The 10,998-nt window shown below is 33.5% G+C and overlaps 1 long non-coding RNA gene across 3 annotated transcripts; it reads left to right on the top strand.

Annotated features, from left to right (window-relative positions):
* LOC107896235 (uncharacterized) lies at positions 1-10,998 on the top strand. Of its 3 annotated transcripts, XR_005902754.1 has the most exons (6): positions 1-280; positions 559-728; positions 822-908; positions 990-1,350; positions 1,476-1,576; positions 10,667-10,998. It is a non-coding gene; the product is annotated as an uncharacterized lncRNA (long non-coding RNA). The 3 variants fall into 3 exon arrangements; XR_001683651.2 differs by lacking the exon at positions 10,667-10,998 and having other exon boundaries at positions 7-280; positions 1,476-6,272; XR_001683652.2 differs by lacking the exons at positions 1,476-1,576; positions 10,667-10,998 and having other exon boundaries at positions 15-280; positions 990-1,381.

Here is a 10,998-nt window from a genome sequence, read left to right as displayed (position 1 = left end):
CCTAAATTCGCACAGAATTAGCCCATGAAATTTTAAATGAATGAAACAAAAAAAGGAAACCTAATGCTATCCTATACCAGTCGAAATCAACAACTGGACACCATAAGTCAATGTCTTTTCACATCACCGTCCCAACTTTTGATGATAGCAGGTTTCAAAAAATCTTTTAGTCTTCTGCTACCCATTTTTTATGAAGGCTACTTTCCTTTTTTCACTTTGGTAGCCTTGGCTGACTTTTCTCTAGTGAGCGGCGAACATAGCTTGGAACACCACCCAACAGGTAATGGCCTTCTTCCTTTTTTAGTGCCTCTTTCACAAGAATATGGGCGTATGTATTCTCTGTTTTAGGGATAAAATGAAACCCAATCTCTTGAAAATGGACCTTTTTGCTGTGAATATCTCTGATGAGTGCTCCAATAATCGATCTGTCGAAATCTATAGTTTGGCATTTTTTTATTACAGTTCTTGAATCTCTCACTATTTCCAGAATACTAAAACCCATAAAAATTTCTAATCACATGGCTCGTAATTCTGCATATGCCTTCGCCACAAGTGAAGATGCTACATCGGAGTGGAGAACCATCTTTGATGCCAAGATCTCACCCCCCACATCTCGTACTACTAGTCCCGAAGTAGATCTGAAAGAGTGCTGGTCGAATGTTGCGTCAAAGTAAATTGGCACACTTGTTCTCCTATCAACATATTTATGGCCTTTGTCTACTTTTAAGGTGAGTTTCTTCTCTTTTATGTCGTCCAACTCAAAAATATAACTGTAAATTTGTTTCAAAATGTCCCTATCCGTCGTACTTTTCCTTTTATAGATTAACCAATTTCTATATGTCCAAATTAACCAAAGTCAGCAACAAAAAAGGCGACATTATTCGCTAGTCCCCCGACTAAAAACCCAGGTAAGCCACTCCCACATGCTTTGAATGACATTATTAAGTACCCAAGAAAGGTTTAAGTACATCCATACCTCTACCTTGTAGGACACTGTAGAAATATATGGTTACTATCTTCCTCATAGTGAAGACACCGAAGACAATGAGCTTCTACAGCCACTTTTTTGTGCTTGAGATTAGCTAAAGTAGGAATATAATTCCAAGAGATTCTCCATATTATTATTGTAACTTTCGAAGGGATGTATAAATTCCATAGTTTTCTGTAAAAATCTTTAGTCTCGGCATGTATAATATTATTACTAGGACCCAAATTAGTCCCTGTAATAGTTTATAGACGCTTCTAACTGAGAAATTGCCGAACGGTTCTCCTCTCCACACTTGGAAGTCATCGTGTATTGTCTTCGCCAAAGGGATTCGCATAATTTTCTTTGCAATATCCGCAGTAAAGGTATTAACAATTATATCTGTTTTCCAAGTTCTATTAGTGACCTCAATCAAATTCGATACTAACTTGATGTTTTCGTTGTTGTCTTCATTTTGTAATCTGTCTGCTTCATCTCCCGAAATCCATAGATCATCCCAAATAGAAATTCGTTCCCCCATACCAACCCTCTAGTATAGGCCTTTCTCTAGAAGTTCTTTTGCTGCCCAGACGCTCTTCCAGGTAAACGAAGGTAAATTCCCTAACTGAGCATAGTTTGGATAATATTTTGCTTTCAAAACTCGGGCTAACAAAGAATTGGGAAAATTTATAAGATGCCAACCCTGCTTGGCTAATAATGCAATATTAAATTTGTCAAGATTTCGAAAACCTAGGCCACCATCTTCTTTTGATGAACATAGATCCTTCTAAGCACACCAATGAATACCTTTTCTACCTTGACTTGTTTGCCACCAGAATTTAGTAATTATACCCTCCAAATCAGCACATAAAGATTTAGGGAGTAAGAAACAAGCCATAGTGTAGGTTGAAATGGATTGGAGAATAGCTTTTATGAATACCTCTTTCCCTCCTTAAGAAAGTTGCCTTATACTCTAGTTATCAATTTGTTGCTTAAATCTATCCTTTAAGACTTGAAAAGACAATTTTCTTCTTCTTCCTACTATATTGGGGAAACCAAGGTATCGTTCTGGATTATTTGAGTTACACACCCCAAGTACGTTATAAATTTTTGTTTTTTCCCCTGCGTATTGGTACTAAAAAATACTGTAGACTTATCAAAATAGACACATTGACCAAAACAAATCTCATATTCATGCAAAATCTACTTTAAAGAATGAGTTCTTTTTGTAGCCTCTCTAAACAAAATACAATCGTCTGCAAATAATAGATGTGAAACTTGCGAATCACTTCTACTTGCCCTAACACCTCTAATTATTTTTCTTTTCATTGCAAGCAGCATAAGATTAGAAAGGCCTTCCCCACAAAATAGAAATAGGAACGGGCTCAAGGGATCACCCTGTCCTAGTCCTCTAGAAGGATGAAAAGTTTTTCCAATATGACCATTAAAGACTACCGAGTATGAAATTGTAGATACGCATTTCATTAAAGAGTTAACCCAACCTGGATCAAAACACATTCTCTTCATTATTTCTTTCACAAAATTCTATTTAACCCTATCGTATGCTTTACTCATGTCCAATTTCACAGCCATAAACCCATTTTCCCCACCTTTTTGTGCTTTAAGATGTTTAAAATTTCATAGGCCAGTAAAACATTATCAAAAATCAATCTCCCAAGCACAAAAGCACTGTGTGCTAAATCAATAAATTTATTTACCACAACCCAAAGACGATTAGCAATGACCTTAGCCATCAATTTATAAAGCAAGTTACATAAACTAATTGGTCTAAATTGAGTAATATTTGAAGGATTTGGACTTTTCGTTATTAGCGCAATATTAGTTTTATTGATCAAACCAATGTCCAGACCTTCATTCAGTAGTTGAAGACAAAAAGATGTAATATCTTCCCCGATAATTGGCCAACACTTCTGATAGAATAAAGTCAGAAAGCCGACCTCTCCTGGCGCTTTTGTGGGACCTAATTCTGATAATGCCTCTCGGATCTCCTCATTAGTATAACTCGCCTTTAACCTAGAATTGTCTTTATCAAATATACATCGATCAATTCATGACAATATATTCGTGATTTCCCCTCCTCCCAGCTGAAAAATTTTTTTGGAAATACGATCTAGCAATTACTTCCATTTCCCAAACCACTTCCATTTCCCTATCATCATCGAATTGTATTTTGCAGATAAAATTCCTTCTTTGTCACTGTGTCACTTGCTTATGAAAAAATACAGTATTTCTATCCCCAAATTTCAACCAATTAACTCGTGCCTCTGTTTCCAATAATGCTCATCCTTTTCTATCTCCAAATTAAGTTGGATATTTATGTCAATGAGTTCTACCAACTTTTCATCATTCTTTTCAAATTCCAACAATTTGGCCAATTTAGAAGTTAACACCTCCTTTTTCTCTTTTCTGCTACGCCGAATTTGATTAGCCTATCTCTCCAAGCCTTTCTTCACACTTTCTAACTTACTCAGTAGATCTTCTGTGGAATTATCTCAAATATGTCGAACCTCCTTAGCAAATTATTCATCCAAAGCCTACCAAGCTTCAAACTTGAAACTCCTGTTACGCCGCCCTTTGTCTTCTTTTTTAGTAGTAATAAACAATGGACAATGGTTTGAAAAAGAATGAGGAAGATGTTGAATTACAGACTCAGGAAATAAAGATATCCATTTATTGGTAGCCACTCCCCTATCTAAATGTTCTTGAATGTTTGTTTCCGACAAATTTCCTCTCTCCCAAGTAAACCAGTTCCCAGAATAACCCACATCCAACAAATTACAATATTTCAACACCTTACGAAATGCTTCCATTTGCCTTTCCTCTTGAGGTAAGCCTCCATTCTTTTCGAATCTGTACATAATTTCATTAAATTCACAACAAACCAACCATGGAAGCTCCCCAACATTACACAGATGTCTTAAAAGATTCTAAGATTCATCCCTATCCTACGTATAAAGAGATCCATAAAAATTGGTAAATCTCCACTTATTACATTCATCAGCATCTTCAATTACCACATCAAATGTCGTTTTGAAAAACTTTAAAGCATAATATTAATATCCCCATGCCATACCAAACATAACCCTCCTCTAGAACCAATTGATTCAACATCAATACCATTAGGAAAACCACGAATATTCTAACTTAAAATTTTTATTGAGCCCGGTCGACTTGCCTCTTGGCAGCCGTCGATGATAAATGGTTAATTTCCAGCATTCTCCTATTCATTACCGCCAAAGTGTTGATCTCTTCCCTGGCTGTCAATTATTTAATCTCCCCTAGCTCTCTTTTTCCCCTCCTCTTCGATTAATACATCATCTTCTAGATCATAATCCATTGCAGTTTAAGCCTAACCTACTAATGAATTCTCCCCCCCATTGACATGAAAAAAACAATCTCCCTTCCAAATTAAATCCCAATACTGGATCATGATCCATTGCAGTTTAAGCCTAACCTACTAATGAATTCTCCCCCCATTGACATGAAAAAAACGATCTCCCTTCCAAATTAAATCCCAATAATGGATCAATAGCCTTGCTATACCCCGCTTTTTTACTATGTCCCACAGGCTGTTTCTTGGTACTTGGCTACCCTCACGATTTCCACCCAGTTCTCCCATGTCTTCCTCACGTAACCAAATACTGTTCATTGCTAGAGCTCTTCGTGATTGTGCTCGCAATGATAAATGCCAACCCATTTCAGCAATTTCTACTCCTAACGCCATTTTTGCTTCAATAAAAAAATCGCTATAGCCCAATCGGCCATAATAGAAACAAAAAAAGTGACATCTTTCATACTTAAATCTGACATATGAGATTTTTTCAGAAAACATAACTTGCTTCTTCCCCTTCAAAGGACGCCGTATATCAATTTGGACTCTTATTCTCATAAATTTGTGATTTTCTTTCCTTAGATTTGAACCGTCATTTCGAACTATCATACTCCATAAAGTTCCTTATGAAATTACCCAATTGCATTGTCAAATTCTCATAGAAAAATCGATAGGAACATCATGAATCTGTACCTAAAAACGTGTCAAAATTAAAGGAACTTTTAATGGATCCTCCCCCTATTGCAACTTGTATAACTCCAACAAGTGATTGTTAAAAGTCCATGGTGACCCTTTCAAAACCCTTTCCAAATTCATGATATGAAAAAATTGAAACAAAAACCTTTTCTCCCCCAGATCCCGGATTTGAACACCCGGAATAGGATGCCCTAGATTTGCCATAATACTTTTCATTGCTGTGAAGTGAAATAATGTTAGCTATTAGGTAACACCCCACCAGTCGAAAAGCCCCCACCTTTCTTTTCGTATTTGGCTCCACTTGTATTTGTAAAACTACTTCTTCTTTATTAACCGTTAATCCAGCAAATTTAGTTTCCATAAATGTAGGTAGAATCCTAAACGTGGGTATCACTTTTCTAAAGGAATAAAAAAGACTTGAGAGACGGCTACCGTCAAGCAAAACATGAGACTAAAACAAAAAACCTAAAACACGCCAGAGAGAGCTGAAAGTTGCATAATAGGATAGCAGACTAAATTCCTATAAATAATTAATATTTAAATCCAAATAAAAGTTTGAAAAAAAATAAAATCATAGTTCTATACAATCCAACCTAGTCTATTTGTCATTGGTAAACATGAAAATGAAAAGGATAAATGAAGGAACAAATACAAACCTTGTTGTAACAAGACATGTAACTCTCTCCCCAACCACCAGCGAAAAGCTCTTTGGACAAGAAGAAGTCACAAGCCTTACGAACGTTACAAATGTTATGGTATGTTCTACCAACTGCTACTAACCCTTTTATCCCAAACCATCCACCATATGTGTGAAGCATACCCCCCATGATCCATACCTACACCACCAACATCTCCTATTCATCATTGATCTAATAAAAAACATCAGACATGTTTTCTGTCTTCACGTTTATTACAATTAATAATATAATTTATACTATTACAATATTATTTATATAAAAGTATTTGCTTTGAGGAATCTTGTCTATTTTAATGGTTTGGAAAAGTGTGGGATTTTTAGGAATGAAAATTTTATGACTTCTTGAAAATCTCTTTCCAGAATTGAACGATGGTGAAAAAAAATTGAAATCATAAAATAATAATCATATTTAGATATGATGTTGAAAAGACAAAATAACAAAGGATTAGAGATAGGAATTGGGCAGTGATGTCAGAAATTTCTGGTAGAATTAAGTTGTAAATTTTTGAAGGGTTAAAATGTAATTTTATCATTATATAAATTTAAATTTTTATAATTTCTAAAGGGTTTAAACTATAAAATTACTATGTTATAAGGACTAGAATTGAATTATAAATTTGTTAAAAAAAAGAATTGAATTATAATTTTTTGGAGAATAAAAGATAATTTTATCATTTTATTAACACAAAATTTTATAATTTAGGTAAGAGTTAAAACAAGAATTTATCATTTTTGAGAAAATGCCTTTTTTGCCACCCTAATAGCCCGTATTTTCTATTCATAAATAATAATATATCATCCAATATAGATATGATGAGTTTAAGTAATGTGATGGGAAGTATGATCATGTATGCATGTCTCAGATGTATGTTATGTAGTATGTTCTATTAAGTGTCTATGTTTGTCTCTGCAATACTTGTATAAAAGGGTCCGTCGGGACTTTAAACATGAAATCTGAAAGGAAATGTCCATAATCATGACACATTCTGAAAGGAATTAAAGGACAGTGATTACCCAATAGGGTTCTCTGCACGTCTTAGGACGATGATAGGCAAACCTCACATAACGTGAGTTTAGGAAAATCTATATCATAAACACGTCAGGAAAGAGTAGCCTTTGTGGCGAAATATGAAAGAGTAATCTTTGTGGCGGAATACGAAAGAATTGCCTTTGTGGCGAAATATGAAAAAATAGCCTTTGTAGCGAAATATGAAAGAATAACCTGTGTGGCAAACTCTGTAAGATATCCCTTGTGGCGTACTCCGAATGGACTTCCTTTATGGCGTGTTTTGATAGGACTCTCAATGAAAACCTTTGAAGGATGTCCTTGTGGCGAACATGATAAGGCTTTCATTGTGTATCCTAATAAATTTCCCTTGTGGCAAGTTCTGTTTGACTCTAAGGCAATCAGTGATTTTAGTAAGGATGAAATTTATCTATGGACTTTATGGTGAAATAGTATATAAAACTAAGACTAGATCGAAAATAATGAATTTAAGATATATAAAAAAGTATAGAGTTAGTATTAGAAACGTACTCTAAAGAAAGATATAAAATTGAATGTTCAAAGCAAGACTTTGTCATTTGTTCATGTGCTTCTTCTTGAATTTTGATGAGGTGATGACTTAGAGTTTGAAGGATGTAACATCCCTTACCCGTATTCATGCCAGAATAAGGTACGAGGCATTATCGGAGTTTACCGAATTAATTTTTCCGTTTTTACGAGTTAAATACTATTCGTTTACCGAAACATGTTATGATGGCCCTTAGATGGGCCTCCGAAGCCCAAAGCATACATCGAGACCAAATCGGGATTAAATCGAAACCATAGGGAATTTTTCACTAAACTCTAGTTTTTTTTATAAACTCAATATAACTCCTTTATAGATATATAACATTCCCTGTAATTTTAAACCAAGACCAATCCAATTTAACATATTTTCAAGACAGATTCATGCATATCCATAAGATAACCTCATCACATACCAAAACCAGGATTTGGTAGCCATACCAATGGCTAACTTTACATTCATTTCACATTAACATTTACTTTATTAACTTATACATGCCATTGATTTCTAAAATAAAGTTTCTTGATATACTAAAATGTTGAGGTTGATAGTGTGATGTGTCTCCGACCCAATCCGACCTCCGAGCTCTTAATACTACAAAACAAGGAAAAAAGAAACAGGGTAAGCATGTTGTGCTTAGTAAGCCCATGTAACAAGAATTATACTTACCTAATATTTTCAATACAATACAAAATATATTCATACATCTATTCAATTTACCATTTACCTATCACACACAAACTCAACCAAAACATTAATCAAATAGCATCATATGAGTTCAATACAAAGATTAATGATTGATGAGCTCATCAATTCCATATTTTCTACTACCCTTATTATTTCCCATATTTATCCTGTTGAATTTCTCGAAATTATTTTCAGAGGTACACTTTTAGTGTACAATTCCAGGTTCGTCAATTCATATTCAGGTGCGCACATTTCCATTTCAGAGAGCACACTCCCGCGAACCTCATTCTTACAGCGGGGTTACCAGTCCAGGCTAAATCTCCTATAATATAAACTCATAGAGTATTGTCGGGATTACCAGTCCAAGCTAAACCCCCTGCAACGACAATTACTCTAATGAGCTTGGATCTGAATACCAGTCCAGGCTAAATTCAAACCCTAATTCAGATCACCCATCCGGGCTAAATTCATTTTACACATATTCTTCACGAGGGCTATATCAGGATAGGATCACACATCCAGGCTAGATTTTTTTTATTGTCAATTCTTTTTCAGAGATCTATCGAATTTTCTTTTCATTCAACCGGGATTTCTTCCCCTTTTTATCAAATATATTAATGTTTTATCAATTTTCATACAATGAACATTCAAACCATATTCACATCAATAACATACATTTCAAACATTTAATAATATAATTCAAATTACACGAACTTACTTCGATACTTGTTTGTATACAAAAATCTACTAATCCTGAACTTTTTCCTTTCCTTGATCTAGCTTCGTATTTGAATTTTCTGGATCTAAATAAATAAATTTAATCATCAATTTAATACATTTCATGTTCATATGTAACATTCTCTATAATTCCATCATTATTTATAGTTTATTCAAAGCTATCTACTTGAGTCGTAGTCACTAAATTATTTATATCTCAAGCTATAGAATTTCAAATTAAAAACCGCTTGATGTTTATGAAACTAGACTCAAATACCTTTCTACCATAAAGTTTTTAGAATTTTTGGTTTAGCCAATAAGTACAGTAAAATCTTCAAACTTGCCCTTGTTCTACTGTCTGACAGTTTCGACCTTTCTTTGCTAAAAATTAATTATCTCTTAGTACAAAATCCGGATGATGTTTCTGTTTATTTCAATTGAAAATAGACTCAATAATAATTTAAACATGTAAATTTTAACCCCCTAATTATTTTTCTCGAATTTTTTTTATGATTTTCCAAAATCAAAACAGGGGAACTCGAATTCATTCTGACCTTGTCTCACAAAATTTATTATATCTCATGATTTACAATTTCATTTCTTACACCGTTTCTTCTATGAGAAACTAGACTACATAAGCTTTAATTCCATATTTTTTTCATTCTCTAATTCAATTTCCACAATTTATGGTGATTTTTAAAAGTTAGCCTATTGCTGCTGTCCACAACTGTTTCAGTGCAAGATGTTTATTACCATTTTTCTCCTAAGCTTTTAATAAATGATAATTTCATCCCTACTCAATTAACCTCTCAATTCAGCTGATTTTTCTCAATTAACACTTTATTCTATCACTTTAAACTACTTTATAACCTTTGGGAATCAAAATTTCAGCACTAAACATTAATTCCAACCTTTTTTACAATTAAGTCCTAAAAATCAATTTCTATTGAAATTACCTAATAAAATCATCTCATAAACAAATTAAAGCTTTAATTTCATGCTATTTCATCATAAACTTACAGCAATCAACCATGGTGACTTTCAATTTCATCCATGAAATCAAACATTAATGAATTTAATAGTAATACCTAGTTGTAAAAGTCTTAAAAACACAAAAATTATAAGAAAAACAAGGATTAACTCACTTGGTGAAAAAAATTATGAAATACCAGCTTAAAGAACCCCTTCTATGGCGTTTTTGCTGATGAGAATGAAAAGAAATCACAAGAAATCTAGATATTTCCATATTAGTCCTAATTTTATTTAGTTAATTATGTAATTTTCCAATTCTGCCCTTAAATCATCCATTTTCTTGCTGATTCCATGCCCTTGTCGTCCAGCTCAAATAAATTTTGGGTCTAATTGCCTTTTAAATCCTTTCTCATTAGACATTTAAGCTATTTAATCATCCCAACCACTTTTACACCTTTTTCTAATTTAGTCGTTTTTATTTAATTGACTACCCAAACATTAAAATTTCGTTACCACATTAATAAAATTTCATGAATATTTATAAAAAAAATATTTTTGACTTGATTTTACGAGATCGAGGTCTCGATACCTTGTTTTTACCCAATTTCTTCAATAATTTCTTTTTCTAACTAACCACTAAATCGGTAAAATTTTTCTATCGATATTTTCATATGATTTTCCTATCATATCAATATTCATGCAAAAATATTAAAATAAATTTCTCTTTAAATCAGATTTGTGGTTACGAAACCACTGTTCCGATAACCTTGAATTTAGGCCATTACAAAGGATGTACACAATGTACCACAGACAGTGAAGAGAAAGAAATAGTTCAAGGTAAGGTATAGCAACGGACGGATATAAAGGAATAGATTTTGAGGAAATATTTGTTAGAGACAAATATAAGGTTAAGAGCGATTGGATCACCAATCTAAATTATTGATTGTAAAGTGCAAATATGATTCAAGTAAATGATGTTTTCCTCACTAAGTTCTTATGAACTTATCTAGGTGTGTTACGTTTCAAGCGAGTTGATGTGGGTTTGCACCAGGAGGAATGATGTCAGGACCACGCCAAGAAGTGTCGTATCGGGTCTTTATGCATATAAAGCAAACTCAGGTGGTATGTTACTTGAAAATCTGTGCTTTAGGATAACTAAAGTACAATAGGGTTCCATTTTAAATATCGTTGTAATTTAATTACCATGGGTTGTAGTTGTGTTTACTTGTTGTATTAGTAATCTTGTATTTTGGCTTGAAATTTTGTAACTGAGTTGTAACTAATTGCATCTTGTATAAGTAGATTAAGATTTTGTCTGTATTAGGGTGGTAATACCCAAGAT

Source organism: Gossypium hirsutum, chromosome A10 (genome assembly GCF_007990345.1).
Source record: "Gossypium hirsutum isolate 1008001.06 chromosome A10, Gossypium_hirsutum_v2.1, whole genome shotgun sequence".
In the NCBI taxonomy this organism is placed as follows: domain Eukaryota; kingdom Viridiplantae; phylum Streptophyta; class Magnoliopsida; order Malvales; family Malvaceae; genus Gossypium; species Gossypium hirsutum.
Note: the sequence above shows the minus strand (reverse complement) of the source record. Positions and strands in the feature narration are given on the sequence as shown.